General features: G+C 40.9%; 1 protein-coding gene across 6 annotated transcripts in view; it reads right to left on the reverse strand.

Annotated features, from left to right (window-relative positions):
- JADE3 (jade family PHD finger 3) overlaps positions 1–21,283 on the reverse strand; it is a 66,362-nt gene that overhangs the window by 33,301 nt on the left and 11,778 nt on the right. For 3 of the 6 annotated variants that reach the window (XM_032100240.1, XM_032100238.1, XM_032100239.1), the window contains exon 2: positions 15,226–15,278. The exons of 1 other annotated variant lie outside the window; for it this stretch is intronic. The gene's annotated coding sequence lies outside the window, so the exon portion shown is untranslated. Of the gene's footprint in view, positions 1–8,089; positions 8,222–15,225; positions 15,279–19,303; positions 19,321–21,283 lie in introns of those variants that run through there. 2 more of the 6 variants (XM_032100241.1, XM_032100242.1) reach the window with 2 other exon arrangements.

Below are 21,283 nucleotides of genomic sequence, written 5' to 3' on the forward strand. Positions count from 1 at the left end.
ATAATCCCAGTTCAGTCACTATGTTTTATTTCTGCAGGCAACTATTATATCACAGTATTATTTGTGAAACTGAGCACCCCCAAAACCAGCATGCCTCTGCTGGGCAGAGCTTGGTTTTAATTTTGCAGAAATAAGTGCAACCCGCCAGCTGATTCCCGGCAGGGCATGAGCGGTGCACTGCTCGACTCAATGTCCCATCTGTTCAGCTGGAGGAAGAGTTGCCATGGTGGCAGTAGCTAGCTGAGAGACGGGTGGAGGCCAGGAAATAAGGTGGATGCACAGCAAGGCAAGGATTTAGAATGATAACACACCTTAAAAAACCCTAAACAAACAAACAAACAAAACAAAGCACAAAGAAACCCTAAGGCATCGATACAAAGCAAGAGGTAGATTTTAAATAGCGACAGTCATAGAAAGTAGTGACTGATCACCATTTATTTCACAAGAAATGTGGTTTCCAGAAGTTTGAGAATTGATCAAGAGTATACTTCAGTGGCACTGCACCACTTGCATTAAAAAAAGTATTGAACTTTTTGAAATTCATTTTTGACCATGTAATGCTACAGAGAGAAGGGAAAAACAAATTTCTGCACCTCTACTTAAAAGAAAAATCAAAACAGTTATCAGATACATACTCTAAACAAGTGCCAAGAAAAATCCATATACATTCTTATTAGTCCTGCCACTCTACAATATTCAATGTTACGTTTGTTAAATAAGGTTCAATAACAGTTTACAATTAATAGCAGTAAATAAAAATCACCCCTATGTTTGTAATGGAATGAATGAGAAAATCAATAGAGAAAAGAAGTAAAAAGTAATTCTGCAGGAATAGACAAGAACTCTCTTCAGGTTTTTTTGTTTGTTTTTAAGCAGAAGATCTGCACAAGTAAGCTACAGATATCTGAACCTGAAATGTCTGCAGTACTCTAAGTGCCAGCTTGCCTATACCTGAAATACAAGCAGTTTCATTGCTTAAACATAACCACACGCCATTAAAAAAGCAACACAGCTAAATATCCCATTTGATAAGCACTCCACATTAGTTACTGTACAATGGGTCTTGAGATTATCCAAATACCACGGGATAAACAAGATTTCCAGATAAAAGAAGCCTGCCCAAAGGCTTTGAAGAGATTGAAATTGAATTGTTTGCAGCACAAGTGTTTAATTTAGCAGAAAATTTCAGCAGTCTTTGTATTTAAGGGAGTGAGTTTACTGAATCTAAATGCAGTGATCACTCGAAGTTTAAATCAATCCTTTCAACCTGTTACAAAAAAAAGACATTGTCCACACTCCTGAAAGCTGACAAAGGAAGCAATGCTTCCCATTTTCAAGAAAGCAGATACAGAACTTCTGAGTCAGGTATTTAACCTGGCAGGGGAGGGGGAAGACAGAAAGACACAGGACAAAGGTAATTTGCATCATCACTTAAGCAGGGTATAAAATTCCATTACACAACAAATAATTCCACATTAATTCACCTTCTCACAGCTCAGGCAACATAGGGGAGACAAGGCAGCCATGCTGTATGTGCAGACTAGTGTACAAGAAAAGACCAACATCAAAAATTAAAATACCCAAACCACCACAGGGCTTTGCTTCCAGCAAGCAATGTAAGGTCGCTTGTACAGATGAAGAAACTTCCATTAAGCTCTTGGACAAAAGCTGTTCAACAGGTAGAAAGCACTGGGGTCAGAAGGACTTGTCTTTTTACATGTTTTGGCGATACCAGACTTGAGGTTTGCTGCAGGGTAATGAAGGCAGGTCTAGAAGACTGTTTTCATATTGCCAACTTGCAAAGTTTAAAGGCATGGATTTTAATCAAGAGCAAATAAAATTGTACTGCCTGTTTAAGAGCTTGCACTCCAGGCCAAACCCAGCCCCGTGGAGCATGCAACTCTCCCTAAAAAAAGCAGGTTCTGCTCATAACAACTTATCTGCTGGCAGGCTTCACTTCCAAACAACATGTGCTTAAAGGCCATCAGGTAGTATCTTATGAGACGTTGGGAGACAACAAAAAGAAGCACCTAGGTGAGCCAAGCAGTACTGCCCACTTCCATGTCTTAGCAAGAAATAAAAGTGCTTGCTGCTTGCTTTGGTTTTATGTTCAGGTGAATTTTTGAGAAATTGTTAAAAGGTGACAAAAGCTTATGGCAGGCAATTCCCATCTCTTAGAGTCTATATAAACATGCAGCAATAAAACCTTTTCATTCTGTACTAAGGACAGCTATCTGCAGAGCACAACATGAGCAATCAAAGTAGGGTCAAACATGAGGTTGAGAGCCAACTACAGGACAGAACACCCAGAAAGCCTGGACTTCTGCCTGGGCAACTGGGAAAGAAGAGCAGAGATGTCTACGCTTCAAAGACAGCTTACACAGAAATGGCAAGTGTAACAAAAACTTCAGAACAGAAAGCACACCTCTGCCAACAACTCCAGGAGAGTGGAAAAACAAACAAACAAACAAAAACTAAACAAAAGTAACAAGCTGCTATTTGAGAACTGGATTTGTAGCAGCTTAGGCAAGAGATTTACACCTCCATGATAGCAGAGAGAAAAAGTAGTCACTGAGGGCAAAAAGCCCTGAATAGTTAACAGTACTGGATTTCAGCAATATTTACCACATCAACAGTGAATAAAAATCCACAGTTACAAAAAATTACAGGTGTACTGTGTTTGGTAAGACAGGTTATTTAAGTGACTAACAGGCTACAAGTTCACTCTATGTCCCCATGTGAGGCAGGAGGACCCAGACCCTCAGCACCATTCAGCAGAGACTACCTCTACAGGGGATTTCACTCTTCTTTTTAACGGAGAACCCCTTTGCTGTACCTTGTGTACACTGGGACTGACACACAACTTCCAGCTCATTTCCACCCTAAAGCATGAGGGCTCATCAGAAAGGCTCACTGATAATGATGCTTCCATTCCCTAGACATTAGGGAGGGATCCCAAAGTAACATCCTTTCAGTGGGAAAGCTCCTGCATCACACCTCACCTGCCTTTGAAGAATCAGAAGCTGCTCAGTTCAGAAAAACAGGAGACACACACATATCACCCCCCCACTGTGGAAATTGATGTCAAACTTTCCCAGCTTCAGTCCTAAATCCCCAAAGCAGACTGGCATCCTTCAGTTTGTCCAGGCATTTTGCAAATGTGCATGCTGAACTTCTTGTTTGAATAGACTTAAAGTTTTTTAAGATTTAAACTTTCTAGTAGTTCCAACGTACAAGCTAAGAAAACCAGGGAGAGTAAAGCAACTCAAGACTGAAATGTTGGTGAAGGGCTAAAGAGATGTGGCTCCACCCCCCTCAAAATGCCTGGAGAAAATCCTTATTTCTCAGTCACTGGATCATGGTTCTCATTACCTTAGAAAGTAAGCAGGGGTGCTTTGGCTATGGACCTGAAGAGTACACAGGCCATATAGGCAAACACAGATTACCTCAAAAATTATCATCTTTTTCTTTTCTTTTTTTTTTTTTTTTCATCACAGAGGGACTAACAGCTTATCAATCACTTATACGACAACATATACAAATTCTAAAGAAGCCCACCTTCAGGGATCTTCTAAATAAAAACCAAAATACAGAAGCAACATTAAGAAATCATCATGTCACAAGACAAAAGATGTTCAACTCTCCAGGCAATTACTGCAATGAAACATTTGCTGGCATCATTTTTAATATGAATTACTACAGTTATTCCTAAACTTGAACCATATTCCACACCTGTTGCACTTCTGATTTGCCAAACCATGGCTGCACACTTATGCCCAATCTGCTTGAAACAGCTTAAGACCTGAACTGCAACTTTAAAAAAGAGAAATCAGCCTCATTCCCTGCTGTCACCTTAACGACTGAACACAGGTCAAGATGCCCTGAACACTTCTGTGTGTTTAAGCAGAAAACAACCCAAGGAAAACCTCAGCCACAGACAGCAACATTGCGCTTGCCAGCTTTCCCTGGCTTCCAGAAGGCTACTGTACATGTCGGGAAATCTTGTCCTGGAGACAGAACCAATGCTTGTATCCAACACATCACTGCACTTTCAAGGAAAGCCAAGAAAAAGCCACCCTGCACTCACCTGGCTGAAATTAAAACACGGATCTCAGGCCAAGAGGAATCAACACCTCAGCCAGCATGTGCAAGAATCTTAAGACGGTAACACTGGTATTTCCATAAATCTAAGGGATATGTAGGTAATGAATCATTTCTAAGTTTCATTTGATCCTTTTTGCTTATTCACAAGTATCTGCACTGATAAAGTGAACAAGAAGCAGCCATTTGCCTCTACCACCATTCTCTCCTGACCCTGAGGAAAAATCAGTGTTGCACTGACTTAAGGCACTTCCCACTTTTGAAAAGCTAGTTACCATGGATTACTCAAAAAAATCACTCAAGCAGCACATGTAAGTAGCAGACAGATAACAAAATTTCAGAGCCTTATCCAAAACAAAAACCCATTTCAAATACCTGCAGAAACAAGACAAACAAATATTTTTTCATTTTCAATTTGCATCAGAGTAAACAACTACATTTACCAAATAAACTATTACATTTAGCCTCTTTTTTTAATACATTCCTCTGGACAGTTCATTGGTAACAGCAGACACAAGGATGAGGTATCACAGAGTCTGAATCTGTACAGCAGATCAGGCAAGACATCAGTGACAAGCACACAAAATGAATCCTTAGAGCCAGCCAAGATTTCTGAACAAAACAGTATCTCCAAAGAGTAGCAGTTCTTCCTGGCTTCAGTTTGTTGCAGACAAAGGTTAAACATATCCATATGCTACTCAGTACCTGTTAGAACCTATAGAGATGGAAAAAACAGAACCAGAAAATTCAAGGAACTGCAAAGCAAATATATCCTAGACCTGCAATATTTTACTTCTTCACATCTTAAAATAGCCTGACAAAAATGGAATTGGCCACAACACTATGGAAATTTTCAAGTGGGACAAAAAGTAACCTACTTTATTTTATTAAAAAGAAAAACAGCATCTATGTATGAAAACCAAGTGACAAGCTACATGCAAATTTCAGATGAAAATTCTGTACTTACATTTTTACAATATGGCTTGTCTACAAAAAAAAAAAGGCAGAGGCAGTAGGTAGCAATTTCCAAGTCTCCAAAATGTGGTTTATGTAACTGTTAAATTTAGATTAGGAAGCAAATTATCTCGAAAGGTCTCCAGGAAATGTAGTACAGTAAAACCATTTAAATAGGTCAGATTTCATAGTCAACTGCCAGGGAAATTACGAAATATGAATAGAGTTAATACAACCTTTCAAATAACTAGAGGAAGAGAGATCACTCGTGTTTGGGTTTTTTATTATTATTTTTTAATATCCTATCCAATCTCACAAAAAGGCTATATAAACTGGAAAAAATACTCACTTAGAACCTGCTTTAGCAGTATTTGCTACACTGAAAAGGTTTGAGAAGTTAAACAATTCACAGAAGAGGATGTTCAGCAAACAAAGTAACAACATTAACAATTCTGTGATTGCTTTTTTATTTCACTCTAACTACAAAATTCTTTAAAATTCATAGTGTACTCCTAGTCTACTCAAGAAGCCCACAATAGAGTGACCATGTCTATCCCAGTCTCCCCTAACTCCCAAAATAAAATAATGTATTATTTTCTGAAGACTGTTCAGGGCCTACCAGAAAATAAAATTTTTCTTGCTACTATTTCATACTAAGTCTTGATTAACATAATGATCTGTAATTCAACAAAGGAGGAATGCACCAATTTTTAGAAGCAGCAATACCAGCAACAGACAATGCCTTTGTCATTAGGCAATAAATAATTGTAGCAAGCAAGGAAGTGCACATTACAGAAATCTGGCTAATAACATGGGTCTATATGAAATGCAGTAGCAACAAGACATAGTCTCAAGCTCTGTCTTCCTTGTATGTTACCTCTTAATAGAAAGCAATTTGGCAGCTGCCTCAAAGCTACTGTAGGTTTAAAAATGAGAAGAAAAAAATAAGTCCAAAATATCATATTCCAACATGACTTATCTCCTGAAATTGTTAAATTCTGGACTGAAGTCATCTGATAGATCATAAAACTAGGATGAAGAAACCCCAAATATAATCACCCACACACACATTCATTTGTGGATTATGGGCCAAAAGGGAACCCTGACATCATTTCATGTGCCCTTCTACCACGATGTTCCATCATTCAGTCTAGTGCAAAGTACTTAATGACCATCACTTTGCCTTCCAAGTATAAAAAGAGGGTAAGTGATGCTACTTCACATTTATAACATGCTTTGATGTCACTATAAAATACAGCACACCCCAAACACCTTTCCTACCTTGAAAACAGAAGTACAGTTTTAGTTTCTGGTACCACATCCATGCACTGACCCACTGCAAGGGTAGGGGAGCAGATTTACACCAGAGGCCTTCTAAATTGCCTCACACTAAGCAGCTTGTTAAAAATCAGCAATCCTCAGAAGAACAAGTCAACACGTGCAGTGCCACCATTACCTCTACAGAAACTCTCCAAGAGGCTACGAAGAAATTAAACTGCACTGTCTTCCCAGTGCTTTCCTGACACCCAGCAGTAACTGAGCAGCCTTATTTTCATCTTTGATGCAAGCTACACATGTTGGCCTGTACACAGAGGAGCCAAGTGGGTCAGGCTGACATGGAAATATTTCTGTCCATTAAACACGCAGTTTTAGCATTAGTATCCTGAAGACGATACTGATCTGGGCAGTCAATTAAAACAAAAATAAACAACATCAGACTGTCTTTAATTCAAGCAAATACACCACTGTGTATGAGGTTCTGAGCTACTCTCTGCTTCAGTCCTCATTATCAATTTTCTACTCCTGAACACAACACTAGTTTTATACCAGCTGTTTATCAACAGGACTATCATTTTCCTAAAACAGCAGCAGAGATTTGGACACACAAAATTATTTCCTTCAAAACACCATGTTGCACTTGAATGGAAGTCTGTGCTTTTAATACAAAATAAAAAAAGGAAGAAAAAAATCACTTCCTGCCCTAGAACCACAACCAGTCTAGTGCTGCCTGGCATTGCCACACTTACACGCCTGAAGTGTGTTCTGCCCGGCTGCACCCTGGTGAACACTCCTCACACACACCTCCCAGCTCCTCTCACCCTCCCCTGGCATCACTCCCAGGCAGAGAAAAGGCTAAAATGAGGGTACATCCCTCAGGAAAGGGAGTCATGGCCCTCAGCAGTGTACTGTGCCTGCCCACCCCAGCCAGGTTCATCCTGCTGCTGTAGGTCCCCCCTCTGGGAGAGCAACAAAGTCCCCAGCATGATGAAACGAGGAACAAGTTCCCAACAGCAAGTCACAGTGATATCGAACACACAAGCACCACCACCTGCTGAGGTGGCCAGCAGGACATTGTCAACAGAGGGAAGCCACAACAGCTCTCACTTCCTCAGGTCAGCAGCACACAAACTGTCTCTTGTCAGGCTGCTGGAAACAACACAGCAGCTAATTGATCCCTGAAGGAAGCACCCAAGAGGCAGGGCCAGTTCACATACGGCCCTCTAACCACACCTGCACTAAGTGCCATGGAAAGCAACAACCCCAGTTACTCCTGCTCAGGAAGCTCATTTGCTCAGAAGAGCCCTCAGCTGGGGAGATGCAGTTATTGATCATGTGCTGCCTGTCTTACAGGGCTTCCTTGGAAGAAAATTCATACCTGATTTAACACTAAGACATTCAAGAACCAAGGGACAAAAGAAGAAAAGAAAACCCCACAAGCCCACTTATTAAATGAAGCTAAGGACAACGTCTGCTTTGAAGAAAGACTGATACAGATGCACTGCTGCTAAAAATGGACCAGTACAGGTCATCACACCCTGTGCTAAGGCAGGCAAACAAGGGGCTGACTGCCCAGGGGGTTCGACACCTAAAGACAGCCACGTGCCTTTTATCTGCAAGGAGACTGCAGTCACGGGCACGCCAAGCACTGGCGAGAAATAGGAGCAGCACACACTTCACCGATATGACTGAGCAGAAAAACCTCTGAGCGCGTAGCTGGGCTTTCTATTTTAAGAACTGGTATGATACACGTTACCTTGGCTCTAAGTGTTTTTCAGTCTTCACTGTATCTACCCTCATGATAAGCTCATATTAAGCAAGCACTGAAAGCCCTGACATTTCAGAGCTGCAGCGCAGAGCAGCCATACATCACTCCGGGAGCCTCCAGCACCAGCAGGCAGCTGCATCCAGGTCTCTCAAGCGCATATTCTGCAACCTTGCCACTCACTGCCCTTCCTGCTGATGCACATGCGGAAACAAACAGAAGAAAAATCAGAAAAATCCCTGTGATGCACTAAGTCACTAAGTATTGTCCTGCTGTTGCACAGTGATGAAACTGCAGGGAGGGGGAAGATGAGAAGAAAAGAAAACCCCACAGAACTGTCGCTACTTACGTGAAAATTAAGCAATAACCAGTATTAGACTAGTTCAAGTGAAGCCCACTTTGCCCCATGTGCCTGATGCTGCCAGCAGTTGCCCACTTGCATCTTTCTCTGTTCTTCAGCTGTACTAATGCATGCTTTCATGACAAAATACAGGTGCAGGAACTAGTACTGCAGCTAGGATCACAAGCAGGAAATATTATCAAAGAAGAAAGGATCTAGAAATGTATGCACTATTTGGGATTATGAAAAACAACTCTTCTATTAATAGCATAGGCAAAAGTCCTCATATGCTACAAAACACTTGCTTAAAATAGTAATTTAATTTTTTGGTACTCCCTAATAAATATATTAAAGTAGGTTTCACTGTTCTTGCTTTGTTCTTTCCAAATCTCAAATAAAAGAATCAACAGCAACCTGCATTAAATATTTTATCTGTTTTGACTCATTTTTTTCTTGCTTATAATGCTTTGAAGAGGCTAACCATTTCACTGCAAAATTTTGTATCACCAACAAAACTTGAGGGATTGTAAAAGGCAGAAAACATCAATATGCATTTTTATACTCTACTCAAAGAAAGTAAGAACACAAATATTTTCCTACAGAAAACATTAAGTTGATAATTTCTTTCCTTATCTGACAAGAAATGGTTGTCATTTACAAGTTGAAATAAACAATCTGGACACTGAAGTTTTCCTCAAGTAAGAAGAGTGCACTGGGGGGACCACTGGATAGGAGAAATTAAAGGGAATGTACTGTCACAGCCAGAACTCTAAAAAGTATTTGGAATATTTCAAATCTCTGGTTGAATTCTACTACATTTTCTAGCATTTCACACAACACGTATATATGCAATTGCACTATTATTTTGGTTCTCTGTATCAAAACACCCTGACACTGAGGCCAAACCGGAACACATCACAACAGGAGAAAACATTTACTATAAAGTTCCTTAAAATACTTTTTAGTTTAAAAAACCTTTTGAGGAGACAAAATATCTGTCTTAATAACTAATGAATTAAAATTAACTTTAATGTCTGGTCAATTAAACTAATATTATGTACTACAATCCGTAATATACAACGCATCAAAGGACACAGAGGGTCTTTTAGCCAAAGAGATTTAAAATAGATTTATAAAAATAAATGCCATTCCAGGTTTCTCTATATCATCAAACTGAGGTGGGGAAAAAAACATTATGAAAGAGATAGTGTGGTCAACTGACGTTTGTCCATTTTATGTACGAAGTAGAGTCAAAGAAAAGAATTTTTCTCTGTCATAACATGAGGTGCAGCAATACTAAATAAATAACAGACTTGTCCACTGGGGCTGACGCTACCCTGAAAAGAGGAAAGGATGATTGTATTTTCCCAAGGTTTCAAAAATACCACATCTTGTTTGGGAAAGCAGTCAAGAGATGCATCCTGAAAACCACATAAGGTTCAATTTCTCATCAAATGGCCGAGTTGAAGCCAAAGTACTTTTATATTTTTTAATGAGGGACACACTTATCAGGACTGACCATTAACATTCCTCTAAATTCCTCCTTCCTCTTCTGTCCTGTGGAAATAAACAGGATTTAAATAAGTAAGACTAGACCATCATCATTCTACAGTTCCTAATAGAAAGCATGTCCTTCTCAAACTGTGCTGAAGCTGAGCTGACAGAGGTGGCATTCTTGGCCCAGGAGGAAAGGTGTCAACCCACAGGGTGGGTCACAAAGAACACTGGGACATGAACAGGTGGACACAAAGTAGAGTGTTCTCACCCTTGTTTCCATTCCCTGAGGATAAGGAACTATCACAGCTGACCTTCCAAAGCTGCCAAGGTGTGAGGTAATGAGTCTGCTTCCAAAGCAAGTCTCTTGTCCACTCTGCACTCCTGTACTCAGAAGAATGGAAATGCCTACAAGCCATGGAAGTAGAGATGTGTTTCACGACATGTTTATTCATATGGTAAGAGCTACAAGATGCTGCAGCTGCTGCAATTTAATCCCATGCTGTCAAGAGGAGTAATAAAATATCTGCTGAGAAACAGAGAGAAAAAAGAGGTTCCAACTGAAAGTTCAACTATGAAACTAAACAAAACAAACAAAACCACCTTTATAGCAGCATCACTCTTAAGACTCCATGATGCAATGCAAAACCTGCAGTTGATATGTTTTGTACATGCAACTCCACCTGGTCAGGGACTTTTTCACAGGCCTGTAAAGAAGCTGCCTTCTCTGCAGGCTCTTACCTCGCCCAGCTTCAGGACGTGGGGCAGGCTGTAGCCATACCAGTTACCAGGGGCTCTGCAAAGGAGAGAAGGCACAACCAAGCCTGCGTTTGGAGTGGGGCAGAATAAAGCCACCCCAGACTCTGGCCATCCACCTCCCCAGCTCTGCAACACCAGAAGTGACTGGCTGTTCACACAGAAGCTGCGATCTGCGAGCAGATCACAGATCAGGCATGTGCAGCTGCTCCCTCAGACATCCCTGCCAGTGAGGCAGAGTGCTGTTGCCTATCCCAATGCCAACTATGGTTTCCCGCTAGTACATACGCCGCCACAGCACCTGTGAGACACTTCTAGAAGGTCTGAAGAAGATGAAAACACACACACTAATTGAATGTCTTTAAAAATAGGGTACTTGGGCATTCCCAAATCACCTGTAGCAAACTACTGTAGGAGGAGAACAGCACAGAGAGCTGCAAGAGAGGCATCCTTCTGGGAAGGCCTAAGAGCAGCAGCAACAAGCACCGACACAAGCCTGTCTGGTTTCATTTGCTACACCCACTCAGCCACACAGAGAAAGCTTTATGGATGAACAACATTAGTGGATCCCTCTTTCAGGCTAAGTACAAGAAAGTACATAGTGGGTTGGGTTTGTAACCAGGCAGAAACACCAATTTAGTGTAGTGGTTTGGTCCAAAATACTCATTACTGTTTATCTTCTGTGAGATAAGAATTATGAGAAATGCAAAGCAGGCACCAAACTTGAAAGAATATAAAGAAGTTTATTAACAGACCTAAAAGAAGAAAAGAAATTATACCACACCTTCAGAACTCTTCTCCTCCCCCCACCTTCCTCCCTTCTCCCACTGACAGTGTAAAAAGACAACCCTTGAGATGTTCAGTCTGTTTACCACTTCCATAATAACCTTGTTTAGTCCATTTAGGGAGAGGAGTCTCTTCTTGCTCATGCTATGAATACATTATCACAACGAGACAGCCACCCACTTCCAAATAACTTTGTTCAGTCCATTCAGGAAGAGGAGTCTCTCTGCTCGCATGTGAGTCCCTTCCCCCGACTTGCAGCTTTTCCTGCAACTGCTTTCGAGGGTCCACTCTTGAAGTTTTTGGGGTACAATTTTAAGGTTGAGCCGTTCAGAAACAAAGGTTTTCTTCACCCATCTCTGGGAGCATTTCATCTCTAAGAACAGAGGCCTTCTCCTTCCCTGGGAGCAAAGGGTCTTCTTCATCTTCATCTTTAGGACTATCTCTGGGAGTATCTCTAGGAACTGAGGTTTCTCCTTTCCCATTTGGAGCAAAAGTCCTCATCGCTTCCATCTCTCCCTGTCCAAACTTCTCATGAAATTACAGCTGCGTCAGCATCTGCCTATCTCAGCGCAGGTGCTTTTGCTTACAAGTTGAACACTCCACCCCCCATATCTTCATGGAATTACAATGGGATACTCTTGATATATCATAGCTTCACAACAGAATTTCAGCTTTAAGCATCTCCTCTTTCTCCTTCCTCAGGTTTTCAGCTCTTCACAGCACTAAAAGGGTTAATGTCACCTCGGCCTTGCAGCTGGAATGTGGCTTATGGCAGTGGAGGGGGGGGGGGGGCTGGGGGGAGGGGGCTCCATGTGTGGAGCAGGTCCATCGACTCCAGGATGGCCGTGGCCCGGCCTGGCCCGAGCAGGGCCTGGGCTGGGCCCGCTGGCCCCCGCACGGGGCCCGCAGCCACCTGTGCCAGCGCCGGAAACGAGAGAGAGAAAGTCTGCCTCAGGGTTTCTATTCTTAAGTGTGGATCACAGAGGTGGTCACAACTTTAAGCGGCTTAAAGAATTGTCCATATTCAAACTGGCCACTGATAGGTTCTATCAAGTCCCAGAGGAAGCTGTAAGCAGCCCTTAGCAAGGACATCCCTTCAGGGACTACGCTTGCTAACCTATGACACAGTATCTTCTAGCTCCCCTCAACACCACTGGAGAAGTATTTGCAGAATGTGAAACCCCAACTCTAGAATAAAGTTTGCCATGGCTTTAGGGTAAGAAATGAAATAGACTGAGACTATCTGTGAAAGGAGGATGCAGAAGAGGGGAGATCTGTTTTAAGTGGCAAAGAGAAGCAACAGGATGAAGAGACTACTCACTGCTTCTCACAGCCCAGAAAGCAAGGGACACAAAAAGTTACAGAAGAAACTTCAAGGGAAAGTAATTAAGTGAAGAAAAAAAAAAGTCATTATGTACAAAATGACTTTGAGAAACTCCATGCTATAGGATATCGTAGAGGTTGAAAAGCAAAGAGATTAAAGAAAATTAGGCATAATGGATAACAAGGGCTATTAAACACAATGTCATGTCAATCTGCTGGAAGTCCCAAAACCAAAATTTTACAAGAAACAGAGTCAATAGAATTTTATAATGCTTTCTTTCCCTAGGTGTCCACTGCTGATCATTACTGGAGAAAGCAACTGGCCTAATTCAGTAAGGGAAATAATCCGAAACCAGACATACTCATAACTCATAATTCCTCTCTGTGCTATGGATTTCATTGTTTTTTAATAGATCACTTCCTAACCTGACCTCTGTGGACTACAGATCAGATGGGTGTCTGTAGGGCCATGATAAATATCGAAATGAGAATTTTTATTAGATGAGATTTTGATTATGATGAGCACAACCAGCAGAGATTCTAACACTTGACATACTGTTGCCCTTAAAGTTTGTTGATTGCTGTTCATAGAACCATTCTGGACAAAATTATTACGTAAAAAATTAGATCATTCCCAGTGTAATTGAGTTGTTGATTTTTAATTTTTTTTTTAAGGAGAAATCAAATAAACAATTGTACAAATACAGCCTAGATGCATATTAGGGCTCTATCCACTCAGGATTTTCTTTTGGGTTCTCTTCTATCCTGCAGATATTCAATCCCTTTAATAACTATCCTTCCAATTTCACGTCTGAAGTTTAAGAATCCACTACACTTTCATTTTCTTACGGCTTTCCAAATCCGGATAACTAACAGGGTTCTCGTATGATTCTTACAGGTTTATTATCTCAAACCTTTCCAAGATACACATCTGAAGTTATTCTGTCTTTCTCCTCCCTCATAGGGAAATAACCCAAAACCTCCAGCCAGCACTGTACTGCTGCACACTTGAATTCTACAAGCTAAACGCTTAAAAACTTAAACTACTTAGAAAAACGTAACCATGCTTAAACTTTTGCCTGTAAAGCCCAAACATGATAGTGATCCATCTCATCTGAGCCATTAATTTCATTGGTGAAATCTGAGGTCATCTCTTCCAACTGCAATGGCAAAGCACAATGCATCGTAGCCCTGCTAACAGTACAGAATCAAGTGGGAGGAGAGGCTGATGCTGGTTTTGTGTAGAAAAGAATTGCTACGCCCTGACCCCCTGAAGACAAAGCGATGGTGCAAGAGTAGTCAAGGCCAAAGCTCTATTTGCAGAAAATCAATGGGTTATGCACAATAGCAGCTGCAGTCAGATGTTCACAGCTCAGCTGGAGTCTGTAGATCTGGTCTCTAAATTCAGACTATTTGACGTTGAAAACTAGAAAAAAACAAAAAAAAACACCAGTCCTCCCCTCCCCCCCCCCCTTTTTTAAAAATTTAAACAGTCAAAGCAGAAGCAACCTTTGAAATAAAATTCTTGAAATTGAGATGAGTGAATCCCTTCTCTTTGGCACTCCTTATGATCTTTGGTAGCCAGCCAAATGGCTCAGCTTAGCTTCACTTTCCACATCAGTCCAAAAGTTGAATAAGTAATAAAACTTGCATGAGGAGAGGGCTTTATAATCACATTAGAGACATGCAGGGGAGACCAGCTACCTCGGTTCACCGGACAGCTTGAACAAGGCTTCATAATGAGGGACAGGTGTTGGCACCAATTAGGAACACTCAGCTCACCGCTGACATTGGCCCCTCAAAGCAATGACTGCACTTTAATCCTCTAAAGCCACATAAAAGAAAAGCAGAGAGTGGGCAGACAAAAAAAAAAAATCTATAAATGCCTCTGCAGAGGATTGAAATATTTTTGCTTACTTAAGGGAATAAAATAGAAGTGTCACAAAGCTGCAGGAAGTTCACTATGAAGTATCTTGAGTATATCAAGAATCTAAATCTTCTGCAAGCAGAGTATTTAATTTTAGGAAGGGTATCACCGTGTATAGTATGCATTCATCACAACTATCAGAATTCATATCCAGAAAAGAAGCACAGAATAAAAATGGGTTGAAGCAGCATGTGTAAATATTGAGGTAAGATAAAATTATTCCATCTATGCTTACCAGCATTTCAAGCATTATGGGATACATAAAATAGATTTTAACTGAGATTATTAAGGAGTTCTGCAGGCTGAAACGTTACTGGTAACGGCTTCTTTTATGACTTCCTCCTCTTTAAAAGACTTTATATTCCTTTAAAAATTCAGAAAGCTTTCATTTAAAAGGTGACATCTGAAAGTTGAAGGTATATAGATTCAATTTACACATTGTAAACACCAACACACACATTTATTTATTTATTTTTAAGTATCAGTTCCTCCTTCACTTACATGCCAGGTCATGAGGTAGATGTTTTCGCTTCAGCTGATGACATCACAAGCTCCTAAAAAAATGAAAGGAGTGCTATTTAGGTAGTAGGAGTGACATCAGGCATTTCATGTTTGAGCTACAATTTAATTTTTGGCAAGTAAGTGAAGGGTGTATTTTATTTTTATTGCAACTCTCCCAACCAAGGGACATATCCAGAGTATAAAGCCTTAAATTCCACAATTCTCATTTAATATCTGTAAAAATGAAATGTATCAGCTATATGTGCACATACTATGATATAAATGCAGTAAGCATTACAACTAAAAACAAATTTATAAGAATATTCTCAAAATTGATTTTGCCATCCCTCTTAACATGAATGGAAACCAACTTTACCAATACCAACAAAATGAAATTTTAATTAGTATTTTCTCTATCCTGCTTTGGGAATAAAAACACTTCAACAAACACATTCAGATAGATGCATGCTTATTCATCTGGCTTAAGGTGTTGATTTCTCTTTATACACTGATGCTTTCTTCATTCAAGAGGGTCTTCTATGAACCATGCATGCTTATAAATTCATAGGAGGGCAAACAAAATAAGCATAGAAAGAAAGCTCCATGTGGCTCCTGATTTAATTCCTCACTACATTCCTCCAGACCTCTCCTTGACAATCCCGAATAGCTTAGCTTCCCTGGCAGGCATTCTGCTTACTCGCCCTTTTTAATCTAGTCCTGAGCCTTGAGCAATATTAAGTATGGGAACAGAAGGAATTTCTCCCTGCACTAACTGCCTGCATTGCCCTCCTGCAGGATCAGGCACAGGTATGTTTGGTGCCCTATTGTAATGCACCTGGCAAAGGCATTAAAGCCATCACACCCAACAGATGAGTTGCAGCACTCCTCAGGGATGTCAGCAGCCAGACCAGGGGCTGTCCTGGCAGGCAGTCCATCCCGTGCCTCAAAGCAAAAAGTTAACAAAAACAGGACAGCTACGAGCTGTGATAGAAAGTATTAGAGAGCAAAACTGCAAGTAAACCAAGGAAGCGGTAACTGCATACCCTGCCAGAAGAACAAGAACAAAATAAGGGGATATGACAATGTTTTTCTAACTGAAATAAGGCAGTTTCTGGCCAAAGTGTCAGCACCACACTCTAACATTTGCGCTCCTCCACCCATCTGCAGTACAAGAAAAAGATACAAACACCCACCCACTGAGGAGTGGCACACATCCCATTACTTATTAAAACTATTGTTGCTCAACTTAGGCTGTGGCATCAAAGGAAAATAAAAGGAAAATACTTCCTTACAATCGCGGGGGGGCGGAGGGGGGAAGGAGAAGGGGAACACAATATATTACAGCTCCTGTACATTGACTGTGCAAAATTTTGAAGTTTTGGCTCTACTAATTTTCTTTGATTTGAAGTTTTGCCTTTGGGGGTTTTTAGTATTTGTGTATTTGGTGTATTGTTATTTTGGGGGGGGCAGCAAAAGTGCTTCGTTGGTTTGGGAGTTCTTTTTTTTAAATTTTCCTAGGTTCCTCTTCCCATGTTCCTGACACTCTGGCTATACCCCACATTAAGCAACTAACTTTGAGCAACACAAGAGGATTGTAGATCAAAGCAGTACCAGAGCCAAGGTTGTTGAAACATGAATCACACTACATGGATCGGGTTTTTAACTTGAGATAAGCAGATACCCTCTGCCACCACACACATGGCCTGAAGCAAACCACAGGGTCTGTGCAGGAGATGGTGCACTTGGCACGAGCATCAACGGGAGCCTCCCATCTCCATCCAGAGGGACCCAGCTCAGGTGCAGCAGAAACACCTGACACACAGGGAGGGGCTCGCTTTAACAGCCCACTGCTGCTCTGCCGGGTACTACCCCACCTGGTGTTTTGCCTCTACCCTCCAGCTAAGAAATGTCAAGAGCCTCACCCACAAAACACACTGCAGGAGGGCAGGCAAGTGAAGAAAATAAGTAAATAATTAAAAAATGGCTGGCTAAGTTTTCCAAACATGACTTTGACTGATTTTTTCTTATGACACATTTCATTATGGGATAATTCTTTAATGTCCCGACTGAACCCATTTAATATAAGTTTTCCATAGAAACACAAGCAAAGCCCTGGTTGTGGCAGCTCAAATGGCATCATTAAAATGCAACACAGCCTACAACTTTTAAGTGTGAACAAAACCACAGCTTTTGCCTCCCAGCTGAACCACAAAACTAATATATTTTTGAACTCTTCATTAAAAACACATTTATTTGCTCAGTTAAATGCCAAGATGAACTCTGAAATACTGGAAGGTTCAACTAATTTTTTCTTTTCTTTCTCTAATCCTTACAGTATAGAGTCATAATCTCAGTCCCAACTTTACTTATTTCACAACCATGAACAAATAAACAAAATAGGATGAAAAATACAGTTGCCCCCACAAAACACTGTTTCCCCCCCCTTTGTTTTGAAAGCTAGTCTTAACATATTGATTGAGAAACATTAAATTAAGTCACCTCAAACTAATGATCAGGGGGTGCTTCCCCAACAGATTAAAAAAAAAATAGAAGAGTGCCAACCTCCCCAAGAACAGTAAGTTCAGGAGCAGGGTGAAGAAGGCATAGAAGATGCTCCTCACCCTCCCCTCCACACAGACTGTGCCAACAGACTCCAAACTCCTAATCTCCAGGTGCATTTGAAAAATTAATGGGCAAGCAACAGAAACTATGGCATGAAGAAACAGGAAAAAAAATTATAGGAACTAAAGGACTGTGTAGACACAGAAAAACTTAGAAATGCACAGTAGCTTTTCATAAATACTGCCTGGAAACTAAGCGTCACCAGGGAAAAAAGCATCAGCAAGATTTATTTCTTAAAATACAACTTTTAACAACAGAAGGCCACTTGGAACACAGATCTATTTTTGCAGTTATCACTACTGTTATACTATCGCTCTCTCTGTAATTTACCACAGTGCTTACCAACAGCCAAGCTACCAAAACAAGAATTGTGCTGGTTGAAAACAGAGCTTCGTGCTTTTCTTGTCAACCATCCCACACACGGCACTGCCATTTGCAAAAACAGAGATGGTTGCAGAAAAAAGGGTCTGTCAGAGTCCTGAAAAAGGACAGCTAGATAGGACCAAGAACTCAGACTCTGCATAACAGAGGGAGCCCCTTCCACGCTGCGTGACCCTCAAAGTTTGTCCCAGCACTTTAAGCACACATCTTCCCCTGTGCTGCTCAAGCCTTTACCAGGTCTCTCCCTGCACTGGGCCCTGATGATATCATCCTTTTCTTTTTTACACAGTTAACCTTATGTTTGAACAATAACTGAACTCTCTTGTAAATACGTCCTTGTCTTTTCTCCAGACTAAATAAAACCCAGTTCTTTCACCCCCTGCTTAAAGGACACATTTTCTACATTTCTGATTCTTCTAGTTGCTGCTGTCCACCACCCTTTCCAGGGCTGGCACGCAAAACCAGTATGAAGTTGTGACGTCCAAATCTGGACAAAGTCTCCCAGCTGAATCCTTCCCTACACACAAAATGCTCCTCTCTTTTTACAGAAAAACATTCTTTACTGCCACATGAGTTGCAGATAATAATCCTACGTATAAACTCCAATGCCTTTGCTTTTGCAACAGCACGACTGTTGCCTCATGTCCTGGCTGTGAGCAGTTATTGCCGCTGGGCCCACTGCTCCCAGCCTGCAGGTGTGCAGCCAAACCTTCGTGCTGAAGACAGCTACCCCTTCACACAACCTGCTCAGCCCCATCCAACCCCTCCTTCCAGGCTCCTTCTCCAATCTGTTAAAGTAACTCTTAAGTTCAAAGCATCTTCTCAAGTAGACATGTAGCTCCATCCCACTTGATTCGGGTATTGAATGAACGGAGTCCTCATTCCTTCACCCACATCATTAATAGCAAATATTAATTCACCTGTCTTGTTTGAAACTAATTAGCAATTATCCTCTCAGTTTTCTCAGCAGCTACAAACATTCCTGTGAGCATTTCAGGTAATCCATGCTCCCTTAGCTTGCTTCTGGTAATACGGGTTGCCTGATAACTTGTATCATCTACTGTGCAATTCCTACCTCACAAATTACTTTCAAAAATTAATCAGAAAGTCGGTCTTGTGATGCTCCACATCTTCTTCTCCATAAATAATCCCAGGGATATAATGCTGCTTAGATGGGAAAGGTATTAGAAAATCATTTTATAATTTCCAGGTTTTTTACAGACTGTTTCAGGTATCTAGCATATACAGACAGCTCCCCATGGACTACCAGTAACATCACACAGACCTCTTACAAAAGGCAGATCAAAATTTTAATACTACCAAGACAGCATCAGAAATAAAGCTAGTAGTTTTTGAGATTATAAATATAGTATGAAGCAGGAAGGTAATGGTACTCTCTCCCTTGTAGTTCTGAAAAAATCATAATAGAACAAGTATCCAAATATCAAAACAGTATCCATTGTATTTAACTAAAGAGATATTTCCAGGCAATACTTACCCTACACGGATTAGAGGTAGAAAAGAAAAAGTCAGTAAGCTTTAAGAAAAGTCTTGTAAAATCCCTACAAAGTCTTTGTACCAAACAGTATTGGATTTTTGCTTGTAATAAACTGATTTGTTGTTTATTCTTCTTCACAAGCTTCTAAACAGTCCTAACTACAGTGTACTACAGTACTCTGCAGCTTCTCAATTTTTATCTCTCTTCCACACTGGCTTAGCCAACAAAGTAATTCAGCATAAATTCACAATTTCATTGTAAAAATCTAAACATAGTCCATCTCACCTTAAGGTAGATCAGAGACACTGAAAGCATTTAGTAAAGCCTGCAACTCTCTAGTACCTTCACTTCTTTCCACTGTCACAAAAATATTTCATGACACCTTTATGCAGCAGTGATTTAGTAATTCCCAGCAACCAATTAAAACTTGCTGGGAAAACAATTTCCCACAGCAGCTTACCCCACTTTCAGACAAACAATGCAGCAGGATGTCTAGAAGGATAGGTTTCATAAGGCAACTAACAAGTAACATCAAGACATTTTATGAAATGCTCTGAAGTCCTGGGCCCCAGGCACTCAGATGGTGACCCAACACACCAGTTATTTAGCTTGTGTGTAGTGCCAACCATTCTGCAAAACACTCAAAACATCTTACTGATTACTTGAAAATAATTGTTACACAACACAATTGACATATACATGCAAAAAACTGAGTCAGACTGAAAAAATTGCCCTTATGGAGGAAAGCTACTTACAGGATTTAACTTACAAACACCTACTTTAAGACACAAAGTTGTTTACAGTCTTCATATACAGGTAGGATATTAGAATTAGTCAAACAAAAGCCTGGGTTTGTAAGAGATTAAATGCAATGGGATAAATTTAAGAAAAAAACCAAGAAGTTTAGGTTGAGCATTAAGGAAACATCCTGAGAGTCAGAACTGCTGACCCAAATCCCCAGGGGGAAGATTGAAAGCTGCAGCTCTTGACGTTTAAACAAAGACTGGACAAGAGTCCTGGTTGCTGCGCTGCCAAAACAACATGCTCCACAGAGCTCAGCTTTTCTCAACCCAGCCGGAGGGCAAGCCAACAATAAAGGGGACTTGAGTATAAAGAGCACTGCACAAAGTGGTTTGTTGGGACTGTCTGCGCTGAGGGCTGCACCTCACCATGCAGACATGGTGCTGTGGAGCACAAGTACTGTGCAACAGCTACTCCACAGAACTCATGAGTACCGCTGCATGCTGGTGACAGCAAAGCAATCCCAGGTAACTATTCCACCATTCCATCTCTCTTCCCTACATCAGAGACTGAAGGAGATACATATAAATACATACACACACATATATATCCCTGCCGGATGCTATGGTGTACAGCTGCATGCAGGGACAGTTAGTACACAGCAGCTCAGGTCCCTCCTCCTCTTTTGCGGGACGAAATGTTAAGGAGACTTGTTACTTCAGCCTGGTGCAGGATGCATCTCTCTCCGAAGAGTGGGTATTCCCTGCAGCAGGACACACTTCAACGCAGAGGAATGTAGCAGAAAGAGAATACAAA

The sequence above is a fragment of the Corvus moneduloides genome, chromosome 2 (assembly GCF_009650955.1).
Source record: "Corvus moneduloides isolate bCorMon1 chromosome 2, bCorMon1.pri, whole genome shotgun sequence".
Taxonomy (NCBI): Eukaryota; Metazoa; Chordata; class Aves; order Passeriformes; family Corvidae; genus Corvus; species Corvus moneduloides.